Consider the following 13,559-nt stretch of genomic DNA (forward strand, 5'->3'; position numbering starts at 1 on the left):
ATTTTTGTATGAATGAATCTTGATATAAGTCTAGCAACTGGGCCAACATAATCACATTTTGTGCACATAGAAGGAGAGAAGATTTATAGTTCTTCATTATACTTGTTATACAAGACAATATGTAGGCAAGAGGCAGTATCCAAGATAGTGAAATTCTAGACAGTGACAATTTCAGCTGCTGAGAAATAAGATTTGTGTGTGTGTGTTTGTGAAAACCATGTTAAAAAAGCCAATAGTGCTAGATAAATAATAAACTATGCCATCTAGTTTTAGGGTTTCCTTTTTATTTTCTTGTTTATACTCTGTGATCTTAGGTATCTATAAATTAAAACTCGTCCCAAGATTTCCATGAAGAAGAGGTTGATGAGTCACTTTCAGGAAAGTGCAAGCATGCCCCGTGGTGCTGTCTCATATCTATTCCCTTTAAAGGCAGTGCATTTCCCACGCACTGCTGTTAAAAAAAGGTAGTTAAGTGGAAACCCCAAAGAGTCTTGTGGCAACTTAAAAGATAACACATTTAATAAACTTTAAGGTGCTGCAAGACTCCCTGTTTTCTGCTGCAAGAGACTAGCATAGCTACCCCTCTGGAAATAGCTGAGTGGAGGTAGTGTCTCAACAGTTGTTCCTTTAGTCTATCTTTCACCAGGGCCAGCTTTAACAGCTAACATCCCCATTGATTGGTACTAAATCTGCATGTAGGACAGCCTCAATGGCCATGAATCCTACATCCAAATCCCATGTCCAAAACTCATAGGTCTGGATGGTGCTGCTTATTCTAATCTAAATGTGTCTTAGAATGACTTCAGCAAACTATTTTCATAGAACCAAAATAGATAACACTATATTCTGCTATTGATTTTTGTTCCTTAGTTGTCTCTTTCTTGAACTTTTTCCAGTACAGGTATGACCTTGAGCAGAAGAATCTGCAAACAAAGCTGTTGGATTCTGGTGAAATAAGATAGTGATGGCACAGGTGATCAACAGCCAGTTATCATGGCCCTGTAAGTTCCAACTGTTGGTTCCCCAGGATTTAAAAATCACACCACACACCCCAGACACTTCAAATGGCAGCTAATGGTCTACCTCATTTCTAGGTGAAATCAAAGTCCTAAAGGAGATACAGAGACCCCATGGCACTTTGAAAGAAAAGATTTCAGGTACCGGTAACTAGCAATGATCTTTTATATCCAGGAATGGGGCCTGCCTAATATTGTATGGGTTAAGACTCCACAATCATGGGGCCACCACCCAAAAAGCCCAGTATCATATCGGGCACTCTAATTATACTAACAGCAGTGTTATATTACTTATGACATTGTTTTTGTGTCGTTCCTCTGGAATATTCTGATATCAATTTATTGAATTTATTGGGAAATCATATTTGAGCTTTGTATTGTGTTTTCAGTGGCTCCATTATTTACACTTTCATCAATAAGGTGATGCACATGTCCTGCAAACACTCAATACACTCATAATAGGTGGGACAAATGGTTGAATAGGTCCTAGATTTCTTAGGTTAGTCAGTTATAGAGGGACTATTTTGTGCTTTTTCAAGAAGTTAATTTGAAAACAACCAGTGTAAATAAAATGCTGAAATATTTTCTTCTGTTTCCTAAAAAAAATGTCATTCATGAATCTGTGACTTAAGCACCTCTGAGCTGAACTTGGAAGTTTGGAGAGAGATTGACCAGCCTCAGCAAAGCCTTTCAGCTCATGAGGAGACCCTCCCCAGAGCCTGAGCTTCTCTGAGCTTTTCGTGAACCAGAAGCACAGCGGGGCTTTGCTGAGGCTTTTCAGCCTCCCTGCTAATAGCTGATGCACGGGAAAGCCGTGCCTCAGCTGAGCAAGCCCCCAGCTGCTCTGGAGCCAGAGAGGCCTGTGGTGGGGGCTCCTTAAGCTGCTCTGCTGAGGCACGGAAGCCTCTCCATGCCCCATGCTCCGGCTCACACAAGGCAGAGAGGTTGAGAAGGGTTGCTAGGCTGCTCAGCTGAGGTGCAGCCTCAAAAAGCCTCTGGCTGGCAAGGAAACTACCCCCCCCCCCAGCATAAAGAGCCTCGTTGGGCTCTGTGGGTCTTCTGCATTCCAGCTCCTTTTTCTCTAAAGAAAAAAAAAGACTGCTTGGGAATATCAAAGGAAAGGCCACTGTTTGGATATATATTCCCTGCTCCAATATCTTCTATCCAAATATCATGCCAAGTCAGCTTGCCACAGCCTGTTTTTGCTGCAAGTGAGAAAGACAAAAAAAAAATATTACAGAAGATTTTGTTTTCCATAGTTGGCATTAAGTATGTGTCATAGCAAAGGTAGATTTCTAGTACCTGGGAATTTGAACAGCCCACATCAAAGAGCCAGTGAGGATCATCCATAGTACAAACGTCTAATTCAAACATTAGATGTGACCTGCACCACCCTAATGGATGTTAAGCCTCAGGAGAGCTCCAAGATATGTTCCCCTCTCCTCCCCTATTAATCTGGCAAGAAGTCGAAATGTTCTTCTGGCAGTGGATCTTAGTGGTTGCGCCAGTACGAAGGGTAATCCCTTTCAAAAGCGGTTATTTTGTTTATTGTGGCTGAGGTAAAACAGAGCCTCAGTTGGTCTGAATTTGGCATTTGCAACAGAACACTTTACAAGAGCATCACTAGGAATGTAAACTCAGAATCCCAGCAGAGGTTTACAGGGAGAAATTCTGATCTCAAAAATCTTTGCTGTGTAACTGTTTTTGCAGCATAGCAATGGCAATTAGCTTCTGAGTAGAAACGTCTAAGGCTTCAGTGCTGAACACTGTGAAGCAGTTCCCACAGGGCCCAGTTTAATGCACCCCTTCCCTCACCAGTAGCCTTGAAGCATGGTGAAGCATTGTTATTCCATGTGCACCCCGAGGCTCAGGTAGAACGTTCAGGTTCAGCAGAAGCTCTCCATGCTTTTCCTTCAAATGTTCCAGCAGCTGGTTTTACCTGGGTCCTTGGCATGCAGAAGCTGGGGAGAAAGTTGCACTGGTGAAGGTTGGCACCAGCACATAGCACCCTCAGACAGTTGTGAGCGCCCCAACAAAGTCCACTGCTGATGATTACCTTTGGCCACTCTTTAGCTGTTGTTTTCAGACCTGGAATGCCAGGCAGTCTAGCCATCCTATGAATTTCCCCTGGTGCCCTGGAGCAACAATACAGCTGGGCCATTGCATGGCATTTAAAGGAAGCCTAACTCTGCAGCCTGGCCCTACTTTGGAGTTCTGCCACCTCCAGGAAAACTCATAGGGGCTTGCTGATGGAGGGTGTCAGCAGCTGGAGCCAGGGTAGGCCAGCAATAAAACATTAAAGCACCCGATGCCAGTGACATTAACTCATATAAACAAAACAGTGCAGTCCTAGTGGTCGCAGCAACCCTTCCCAGTAGGTCTTGCCCCAGTGAAGCAGTTGAGGACTGAAGGTCCCCATTTTTCCACCACGCTCTAAGGCTCCATCCCTGGTTCCTTCCCCAGCAGCTTAAGGCTTCCACATCTTGCCTCTCGTTGCTCTGCCCTCTTCATTTCTCTACATGTTCTGAGAAACCAGGGGGTGGGGTGGGGAGGAGCTTGTCACAGCAGGAGGGGGAGACTCCCTAGATTCTTCAGCCACCTTCCTCATCTCTCTCTCCTGGCCTCACTCCTCTCCTGCCTCTGATTCTGGGCTGCTCTCTGCCATAGTCTCTTCTTGCTCGCTAAACCCTGTTTCCTCTTCAGCTTCCGACACCACCTCCTCCCAGTGTGCCCCCTCTTCTACCTTCTGAGCACTCATCGTCGTCACACCACCTATCACCAGGCTCTCAGCCTTCTTCCTCTAGGAACCCCCCCCCCCTGGAGGTTCCCTGGCTGCTGCCTCTTCCCAGTCCTTGGCATCCGGCCAGTCCATGACAAAGAGGAGCATTGTTGGTGGAGGTGGACCACCAAAGGGCTGTGATACAGCTTTCAGGTTGGGAGCTCGCCATGATACTGAAGGTCTCTAGGAGCCATTCTGCTCTCTGTGCAGTCAGGATGGTGGATTGAAACAATAGGCATGTGCCTTGATTTTTGCAAAAGCAACTCTGTGGCACCTTAAAGACTATCATGAGGTAGCCAATATGGCACCCTCCAGGTGTTTTGGACCACAACTCCCATAATTGCACACCACCAGCCATGCTGGCTGCCCTGATGGAAGTACTAGTCCACAAAATCTGGAGAGCGCCATGTTGCCTACGCTTGGACTGTCACACTTACAGCCACAGGCACTTTTGCTGAATGACACTCATTTCATCTGAGAAAATAGGCATTAGCTTCATTAGCACCAGTTTAATCAGCAGATTCATCAATGGTGGGCAATTTTAATCTCTGAAGATACAATTTAAGTGCAATTTAAGGACATGCCGATTTATTTCCCAAGGCTATTTTGTTCTGTTATTATACTGTGATGGAACATGGAAAAAGTAAGATATTAAATATGACCTTTCCTCCAACTAATGGGTGGTAGCTTTTATTTCTAATTCTAAGTTTTATCACACTTTTCCTATCTCAAAAATGACCCAATACCCTTCCGTCAAATTTTTGATACTATGCCAATTTATGTATATAATGTTAGCCAATCAGTTAATTCGTTAAAAGACAGATGAATCTGCAACTGCACTTTTAAAATAAATTGGAAACCCTAGAAAATATCCCCAAGAAAATGAATTGAAACATTCTTATATACAAAGAGGGAGGCTTGGCTGGGTTTCTTGCTTTGATGTGTTTATTCCTCCATTAGTGTTGCAAATAGTTCAGCTGGCAGAGCAGTTGCCAAAAGCAATTATATTGACTCTCAGATGCACATAACACCTAATTCCAAACAGCACTAGGATAGCCAATAATACTGTGTGACAGGTTTGGCCAATCAGAATCTTCTAATGTCTTCTAGATACTATTCATCATTATTTTAATTTAAGACATGCCAGACAAGTAGGAATAAACTAAAACCATTTAAAATAATGCAAATATAACAGTCTCTCTCTTACACAGTAGTATAAAGAAGGAATAGTGATGAGGACACATACAGTAACTTGAAGCAAGCTATACTGGGACATGAAATGGGTCTCATATTATATAGGGTCTTTTCAGTTTTGAGTAATTGTATGTACTCAAGGTGGTAAATGAAAAGCCGTATGTCAGCTTGCTGGGAAGCTTAGTGAAGGCAACAGGCTCTTTGCTTTCTGCCTAAAAGCATATTCCTCCCTTGAGTTCTGCTGGCCAGGAGGAATGAATTGAAGCCATGTGACTCTGTCTAGCTACTGCTGATTAGGTAGCAGCAACACAGCTTCTGAGCTGACTCACTGTAGAGCACCACATATCAGGAGCAGTCTATCTGTGCTGTGTCAGTTTAGAATTTCAGCCGCAGTACTTACTGCCCATAAAGGATTACATTCATTTTTGGCTTAGCCCAGATTTTACCAATCATTTCGCAAGTGGAACAGTTCTGGGATAATTGCTATTTTATACATTTGGAAACTTATCTATTTGGGAATTTGCCGTGGGCCTGGAAATTACTAGTTTACAGGATTGCTTTTCGGCGGGCGGGAGGAAATCTTTCCTTTCTTCCGGGCAAAGAGGTGAATTGGAATACTGAAAGGAGCAAGCTAACGTCTCCAAGGAGTCGCCTGGCATCACTCCACCTTCTTTTGTTTCTAATGGCTGTTTCAGACCACCCTGCTGCAAGAAGTAACCAAGGTATGCCTCGTCAGGATTTGTACATCAAAGAGGCTGTATGGCAAACGCTCAAATTCAAGATGAGAGGTGGAAGCTTAAGTCTTAATAGGTTTTGCAGAATGTACATGACGGCATTCTTCTTGTTGCCAGGCTACAGTAGCCACCTAGCTATTACAATAAGAGCAGCAGAACGCAAAACGAATACTGTACAGTGAAATTCAAATTGAGCAAATACAGTAGTAAGTGGCTTTTTCAAGGGGATTGTACTCCAGAAGCTCAGGTGCACTACCATTATTCTTAGCCTGAGTTTAAGGGGTCTTGATTTAATGCATTGGCTGAACTCCACCTACAATATCAGAATGGACTGGAGGACGAAAATATCAGACTGGCCTGGAGAATAAGCAGGGCTTATTTCAGCTCGGTGAAAATCCTGGCTGTCGGTATACCGTTCCACAAAAGAAAAAGCCACTGCTTTCCAAAGTGCTGAAGAGATCGTCCCTAATCAACCCTAGAATTTGCCAGAACCTGGCCCTGCTCCATGGATTGCTATCTGCTTGAAATGATGATGGAGTAGGATAAAGTTCAGGCTATGAGGAACCTCTGTGCAAGCACCTTTTTGAGCTGTTGCTGTTATATTTCACACACACACACACACACACACACACACACACACACACACACACACACCATGAAAAAGTATTAAAGGGAACAGGTACTTACACAAGCTGTAGAAATTAGAACAGGATCACACTGGTTTACTGAAAATGTGTGCAAGAAATGGTCCACGCAGGAAGCATCCTTCTTTTCCTAACTTGTCATCAGGCATGGAAATCAGCAGCAAAGGGGAGCTGAGTGAGTCTGACCCCTCGCTACCAGATTCAGGAGAGGACAAACAACACAGAAAGGCTGCTGAATGCCTACCTGCTTTTGGGCTTCCCATAGTCATCTTGACAGCTACTGTTGCAAGCCAAATGCTGGCCTGTCAAAGAGCCCCTTTGTCTGATCCAGCGGGTCTCATGTTATATTTCTGCAACCAGTCCTAGAGGAGAAACAGGCACCACTGGGGCTGGGACTGGATAGATCTGGGTGCTGCTTTCCTTTCCGTTCCTCCATCCGTTGCGGCTAAGGTATGGTCTGAAGTTCCATTCAGCATAAACACAGGACAGTTTTCAGAATCCTGCATGCATTTCACTCTTCCATATGCTGGAACTTTGGGTTTCTGTATTAATGGAGTGGTGCTTGGTGCTGGCTGGGTTCCACAACGATGCAACGGTCCTGCAATGATGCATGCCCAGCTGCTGGTTCCCTTTTCTCCTCATAGCCATCCTGGTCCTTTGTAGGTGAAGTTGTAACTCTCAGTCCAAGCCTAGCCAGTGTTGTGGCCTTTAGATGTCAATAGAAGCCAGCACCTTCACTATTGGCCATGTTGTTCTAGGGCTGTTCTAAAGGGCATCAGGTTCCCCATCCCTGTCTCTAGGCGAAGCTCTGCTGTGAGTCTCTGACCACATTCTGCCCCTCCCCAAATAAATCCACTCTAAAGGAATAAAGCAGCATCATTCCCTTTTTAGCTTTGTACCTCCGCTGCTGTTTATCTGCCACTCTCCTGTCCTCAAGATTCCAGTCTCCCTGGCAACAGTTGCCTGGAGCTCCATATGTTCACCTGGCCCCTCTTGTCCATCACCTTCCATCCAGGTGAAGCTTCCCTCCTCTACCACGCTTGACTCACCACTGGTAGGGATGTTCAGGGGAAAATTGATTCAGTTCATATTCAAAGACTAATGCACCTAATGCACATTTCTGAAACATTGTGGGAGCTGCAAAACAGCCATCCTTTGAAATTCACAATTCTCCAGGCAAGCAATGTGTGCAACCCCCCCCCCCCCACCTGCCCAGCACAAACCAGGTAAAGGGTGCATTAAAAAGCATATATTGGTGAAAATAACATACACTACTGTGTTATATTAGGTGAAATGTTCTTTGCAAAAAATAGGTACATTAGACCAAACTGGATAGAAAGATGTAATTCCTGAACTGTCCGGTTGATAAATGAGCAGGTGGCGACCCTCTATGGCAGTGAGCCTGGCAGTAGATCCTTAGAACTCACAAGGGACTTCTGTGGAAACTGCTGCCAGTGTGACCTGAGCCCTAGGAGGGTTCAATCCAATCCATACCTGTTTCTCCAGCAGAAGGAAGAAAGGAGAGGAAATCTAGGAGGAAATCAACCAGGCATCTTGGCACGGGCCTCAACAGAAAGGTTGTCTTCCCCCAAAGATTTGGAGAGGTCACAGTGATTGAACTGACAATTGGGAAACCAGATTTCCACAGCTAAAGCTTGAGTGAGCCATTAAAAAAAAACCATACAACCCACATAATCTTATAAACAGATTGATGACAATACAAAGCAGATACCCGGCTTGGCAGGAATGGGAATATAAGTTCATTTTTTATTGCCCTGTAATAAAAATAAACCATTGTAATGTTTAGACTTGTGGTTAAACCAGATTGTGGGAAGTCGTCTTTTGGGCTTTGTGGTGCTGGGCTGGAAAATATGAACAAAGGCATTGCATTCTACTGCATAATGCATGGATATAGGGAGATTTGTGCAGAAGCTGGACACATGTGGGGCGGGGGTTAAATGAGGAAAAGTTGCAACATCTCATTTTCCTAAGACTCAGAGAACAGGCTTAAAGGGAATCCAAAGCCATTGGGAGCTGAGCAGAGTTTGCAGTTTTTAAAAATAGGCCATTAGTGCCCCAACAAATCTATTGTCTTGGCTCTTATTTTCATTAGAGACACATTTTCAGTTTGAAAATAGACATTGGCTGATGCATTTACATGTCAGGCACTAAAGCAGGCATCCCCAAACTTTGGCCCTCCAGATGTTTTGGACTACAATTCCCATCTTCCCCGACCACTGGTCCTGTTAGCTAAGGATCATGGGAGTTGTAGTCTCAAAACATCTGGAGGGCCGCAGCAAACCCCGAGCAAGCCTCTCTGCGGTATGCTTGTGGTTTGCTGCCACCCGGCAACCCACTCCGTAGCACACTCTGCTTCAGAGTGTGCCAGCTGAGCAGAGCAGCAGCGCCAACCCGGACAGACTGCGCATGTGCGGATATGCACAGTCCTGGTGTGCGTCGTGTGTTATGATATCACGACGCATGCAGCAGGATGCATGCGCGCTGCAGAGTGACGTCCCACCCCCAGGGGGTGCCGCCCCGGGCAGCCAAGTGGCACCGTTCGCCACTGGTCAGGAGGTGGGGTTTCATTAAAGCCTCTCCCCAATAATCTGAGCACTGCACTTATTACTCCATCAGAGTAATGACTGCTGGTCAGTTTAGTCACTTCAGGTGGTTTGGCAGATCCAGTGACAGCAGAAGGCTATTCCTGGGCCACTTCCTGTTACTGAGTTTCCAGGTTGGTTGCACGCTTTCTCTGTTTGGGCAACATTCTACAGAGGGAGATTATTTATGTGCTGGTCATTTCTCTCTTCTCAGCTACTAATCGCTTGCTACCTCACTGTCTTCCTAAAGGAACTTGCCTGCCCTTGGCCATGAATGACTGACAGGTTCACTTTCACCACCTCGATTCTATACAACTCCCAACCTCCAGAAAAGATGGCAAGAGCTCCCACCATGACTACCTACCTGCCATAGTGTTGGACTTGCTTCCATCATGTGTTGCTGTACTCAAGTCAATGGATTGTGCAACCAGTGCTTAACAATCTTGTAGTGATACATGGGGTGTCTTTGTGTTCTGAACCACAGCCCCAGCAGAGGGCTCATTGGAGTAGTTGGGTGCAGAGATCCCAAAGGAGGAGGCCAAAAAACACCAGAGTAATAAGTTCTGGTGCTTTATTATAAAAAGGTGTAGACTTGCAGCCTGACAGCTCTCCTCACTGAACCCAGGACGGACACCACAGCTAGGAGATGACTTGTCTGTACCCAAGCAAAAGTGTGTATGTTCTTCATCCACCAAGCAACATATGTAACATGACTTAGGACTTCCCATTGCTCCACCTGCCCAGATGAGGGCATGGGTGGCAAATACCCAACTCTTCCAGCTAGTTCCCATTTCTGGGCTCAGAGCCCAGCACCCCAACCCCACCGATAAGGATAACATCAAAGCAAGCCAATCAGCTTCTATCAAAGCAAGTGAATATAAGCATATATGAGCTGATTGCTACAACAACTACCAATTAATTGTGGGGTTGTCTTGACTACCAAGATGGTGTTAGCAAAGCTCCCAGAACAGTTCACCTTTGGGTCAACACGCTACGAAAGGTGTTTTGGCCCTTTTCTACATAGGACTACCCCTAGCTTCAACCTCAAGAGGGAAAATGAGGTTCATTAGCATGAGATCCACTTAATAAAGGCCTACAGATACTAGATGTTCAGCTTGATAATAGCACTTCCTGCACCATTCTCTGTTGGTGATGTGCCCCAACAACACTTCTAATTATAACCATATACTTTATTCTTATAAAGGAAAATAATTCTATTGATGCCTGCTTACCGGCTATGGTATTCTATGAACCAATATTTTCCCTTAGCACCTGAATTAATGGAGTTATAATAAAGGCAAAATTGATCCATTCATTTTCTCTTGTCATTATTATGCACCTGAATTTCGAACTGACAAGAGGATTATTTAAGTGCTTTCAATATCATCATCATCGCTATTACCCATAAGTGTGCACAATGCTTTAGAGCAGTGGTCCTCAACCTTGGGCCTCCAGATGTTTTTGGCCTACAACTCCCATGGTCCCTAGCTAGCAGGACCAGTGGTCAGGGATGATGGGAATTGTAGTCTCAAAACATCTGGAGGCCCAAGGTTGAGGACCACTGCTTTAGAGCAGGCATAGGCAACCTTGGCTCTCCAGATCTTTTGAAACTACAACTCCCATGATCCCTAGCTAACAGGGCCAGTGGTCAGGGATCATGGGAGTTGTAGTTCCAAAACATCTGGAGATCCAAGGTTGCCTATGCCTACTTTAGAGTATGCAAGGGACAGGTCCCTGCCCCAAAGAGCTTACAGACTAAAAATTGGCACAGAGGAAACAACAGAGCAAAAGGATAGGCTGGAGCAAATACTGTGCAATTATTTGAGTTGCATGTGCTTTGGCTTGGTTGCAGGCTTAGTTACAGCAGCAGCTGTTCCACTGGACCAAATGGCAAATGGTGGGCAATTTTGTAATTGTTTCTCCCAGCCTGTTTTCCTTAAAGAAGTGCAGCTGTAGGTGGCTGAAATCAGGAGCAAAGGAGCAGCAGCAATGTTTGCTCAAAATCATTTTTCTTTTCACTTTGCCGGGGGGGGGGGGATACAGGGAAAGGAAAGGGTTAAGCACTCTACCTTACTCTCTCTGATGCTCCACTCTTGATTTTTAGCCTTTCATGGCTGCTTGTATTATTGTTGTTATTATTATTATTATTATTATTATTATTATTATTATTAAAACCTACTATCAGTAGGAAGAATCATGGAACTGCCCAACACATATTGTTTGTCCCTTTCTCTGACGGAGAAGATTCTTCCAGTCCCAGTGACAGCTTCATTTTATGCAGTACTCAGTTCATCAGATTCTGTCACCTGGCCAGCAGGTTAGCTATGCTCCGCTTGCCTAATCTGTAAAAATGATCCCTGTGTCAAAAGATCAAGAATCCTTCTAATGAATGATGCAGTGCCCAGGCAAAGAACCATCTCCAAAGGACTGATGTTCTGCTTTTTTGGTTTTGAATTTTAAATTAAGGGATGTTAAGTTTAAGTACATTTATTATTGATCTGCAGCTTCTTGCACATAGAATGTTCTAAAGTCCAATAGTGCTTTAAATATCTTCTACTTATAAGAGCAATGATAGGATAATGCCAAAGATAAGAACTTAGTCCTAATTGGGGGGGGGGTGGACATTGCCTTTTCTTAAACTGTGATGTGGCAAATGTAAGTTTTAAGCAGCCAACGTCACAGTGCTTAATTCCTGGTAAAAGTAAGACAAGGGCTCAGGTAAAGGTAAAGGGACCCCTGACCATTAGGTCCAGTCGTGACCGACTCTGGGGTTGCGTGCTCATCTCGGATTATTGGCCGAGGGAGCCGGCGTACAGCTTCCAGGTCATGTGGCCAGCATGGGTGTAGACAGGGGGGGGCAGGAGGGGGCAGTTGCCCCCCCTAGAAGCAAAAAATTAATGTATTTTACAGACCATAACCAGCACTTTTCCCCTCCAAAAACTGAAGTGGAAAGGGCTTTGCTTTAGCAAGAGTAGCTAAGTCTCCGCTTGCTGGGGGGGGGGGGGGGAAACAGCTGTAACAAAAACACATCAAATAAATAAAGCAAAGTGGCTACCAGGAGTTAAGCAGTTAAGACAATGGAGCAGATATCTCCAGGCAAGTTTCGATAGCTGACCACTTCACCCTATTGTTCTTCAGTGGAAGTTGTTAATGAGCATTCAGGAATCACATTAAGAGTTCTATTGACGATTTAATGAGGGTGCAGAGGATTCAATTTGACTAAGGTGGCTCTGCAAGGCTAAAAGGAAGTGAATAAGAAAGGGGGGGCTGTAGCTTTGACAGACACAGTGATGTTTATAAAAAGCACAGGTGTTCCAGTCTGCCCCTCCTCCTGCATCTGTATACTGTAAATCAGGGGTGGCCACCTCCCAAGAGACTCTGATCTACTCACAGAGTTTAAAACTGGGAGTGATCTACCCCCTTTTGGGGGGTTCAGGTCAAAGCTGTTGAGTTTTTTTAAGGAAGGGAACCCCTGTTTTGGGGGGTTTAGGTCAAACTTGTTGAGCTTCTTTTAGGAGGGAGGGAGGCCCATTTTTGTTTAGGGCTTCAGGTCATAGTTCAACTTTTTTTAGGGAGGAGGAAAATTTTGGGTGAGCTTTTTTTAGGGGTGCCAGTGACCTACCAGTGATCTACCACAGACATCCAGTGATCTACTGGTAGATCACAATCTACCTGTTGGACGTGGCTGCTGTAAATCAAGCAGAGAGAAAGCTGCTTACAAGGCTCCTGTACAGGCGTACCGGTATCTTCCTCTTGCTGCAGAGTTCCAGCATCACAGCGTCACCCAGAGGCACCCACAAATATGAGTTATCCCTCTCTCTATTTCTTCCTTCCTTCCCTCCCTCTTCCATCCTTAATAAAATACTGGGGGGGGCAGATAAGCCCCACACAGAAAGCCCATCAACATGGGGGGATGATTCTTTCAAATATGGTATTTACCAGTAATTGGGGGTGGGGGTGGGAGAGGCACCTAGGCCTCTAGGAGTTGGCTGCTATGTCTAGGAGTAGGACAATTCAAGAAAGCAGAATGATGCATATGCTATGGTAATATATCAATAGAATCATAGAATTGTAGTCGGGAGGGACCACAAGGGTCATCTAGTCCAACCCCTGCAATGCAGGATTTTTTTCCTAAGGTGGGGCTTGAACCCACGACATGGTTGAAATATTATGCTGATATGCAGCAATGCCTCGGAGCTGTCGTGACTGCAGCCGTGCCTTGCCTCGCCCTCGCCCGCCCTGCCACCCCCTCTCGCCTGCCCGACCCTCCCGTCCTCTTGCTGCAGAGTTCCAGCATCACAGCGTCACCCAGAGACACCCACAAATATGAGTTATCCTTCTCTCTATTTCTTCCTTCCTTCCTTCCCTCCCTCTTCCATCCTTAATAAAATACGGGGGGGGGAGATAAGCCCCACATAGAATGCCCATCAACATGGGGGGGTGACTCTTTCAAATACGGTATTTACCAGTAATTGGGGGGGGGGAGGCACCTAGGCCTCTAGGAGTTGGCTGCTATGTCTAGGACAATTAAAGAAAGCAGAATGATGCATATGCTATGGCAATATATCAATAGAATCATAGAATTGTAG

Source organism: Zootoca vivipara, chromosome 5, assembly GCF_963506605.1.
Source record: "Zootoca vivipara chromosome 5, rZooViv1.1, whole genome shotgun sequence".
Classification (NCBI taxonomy): Eukaryota; Metazoa; Chordata; class Lepidosauria; order Squamata; family Lacertidae; genus Zootoca; species Zootoca vivipara.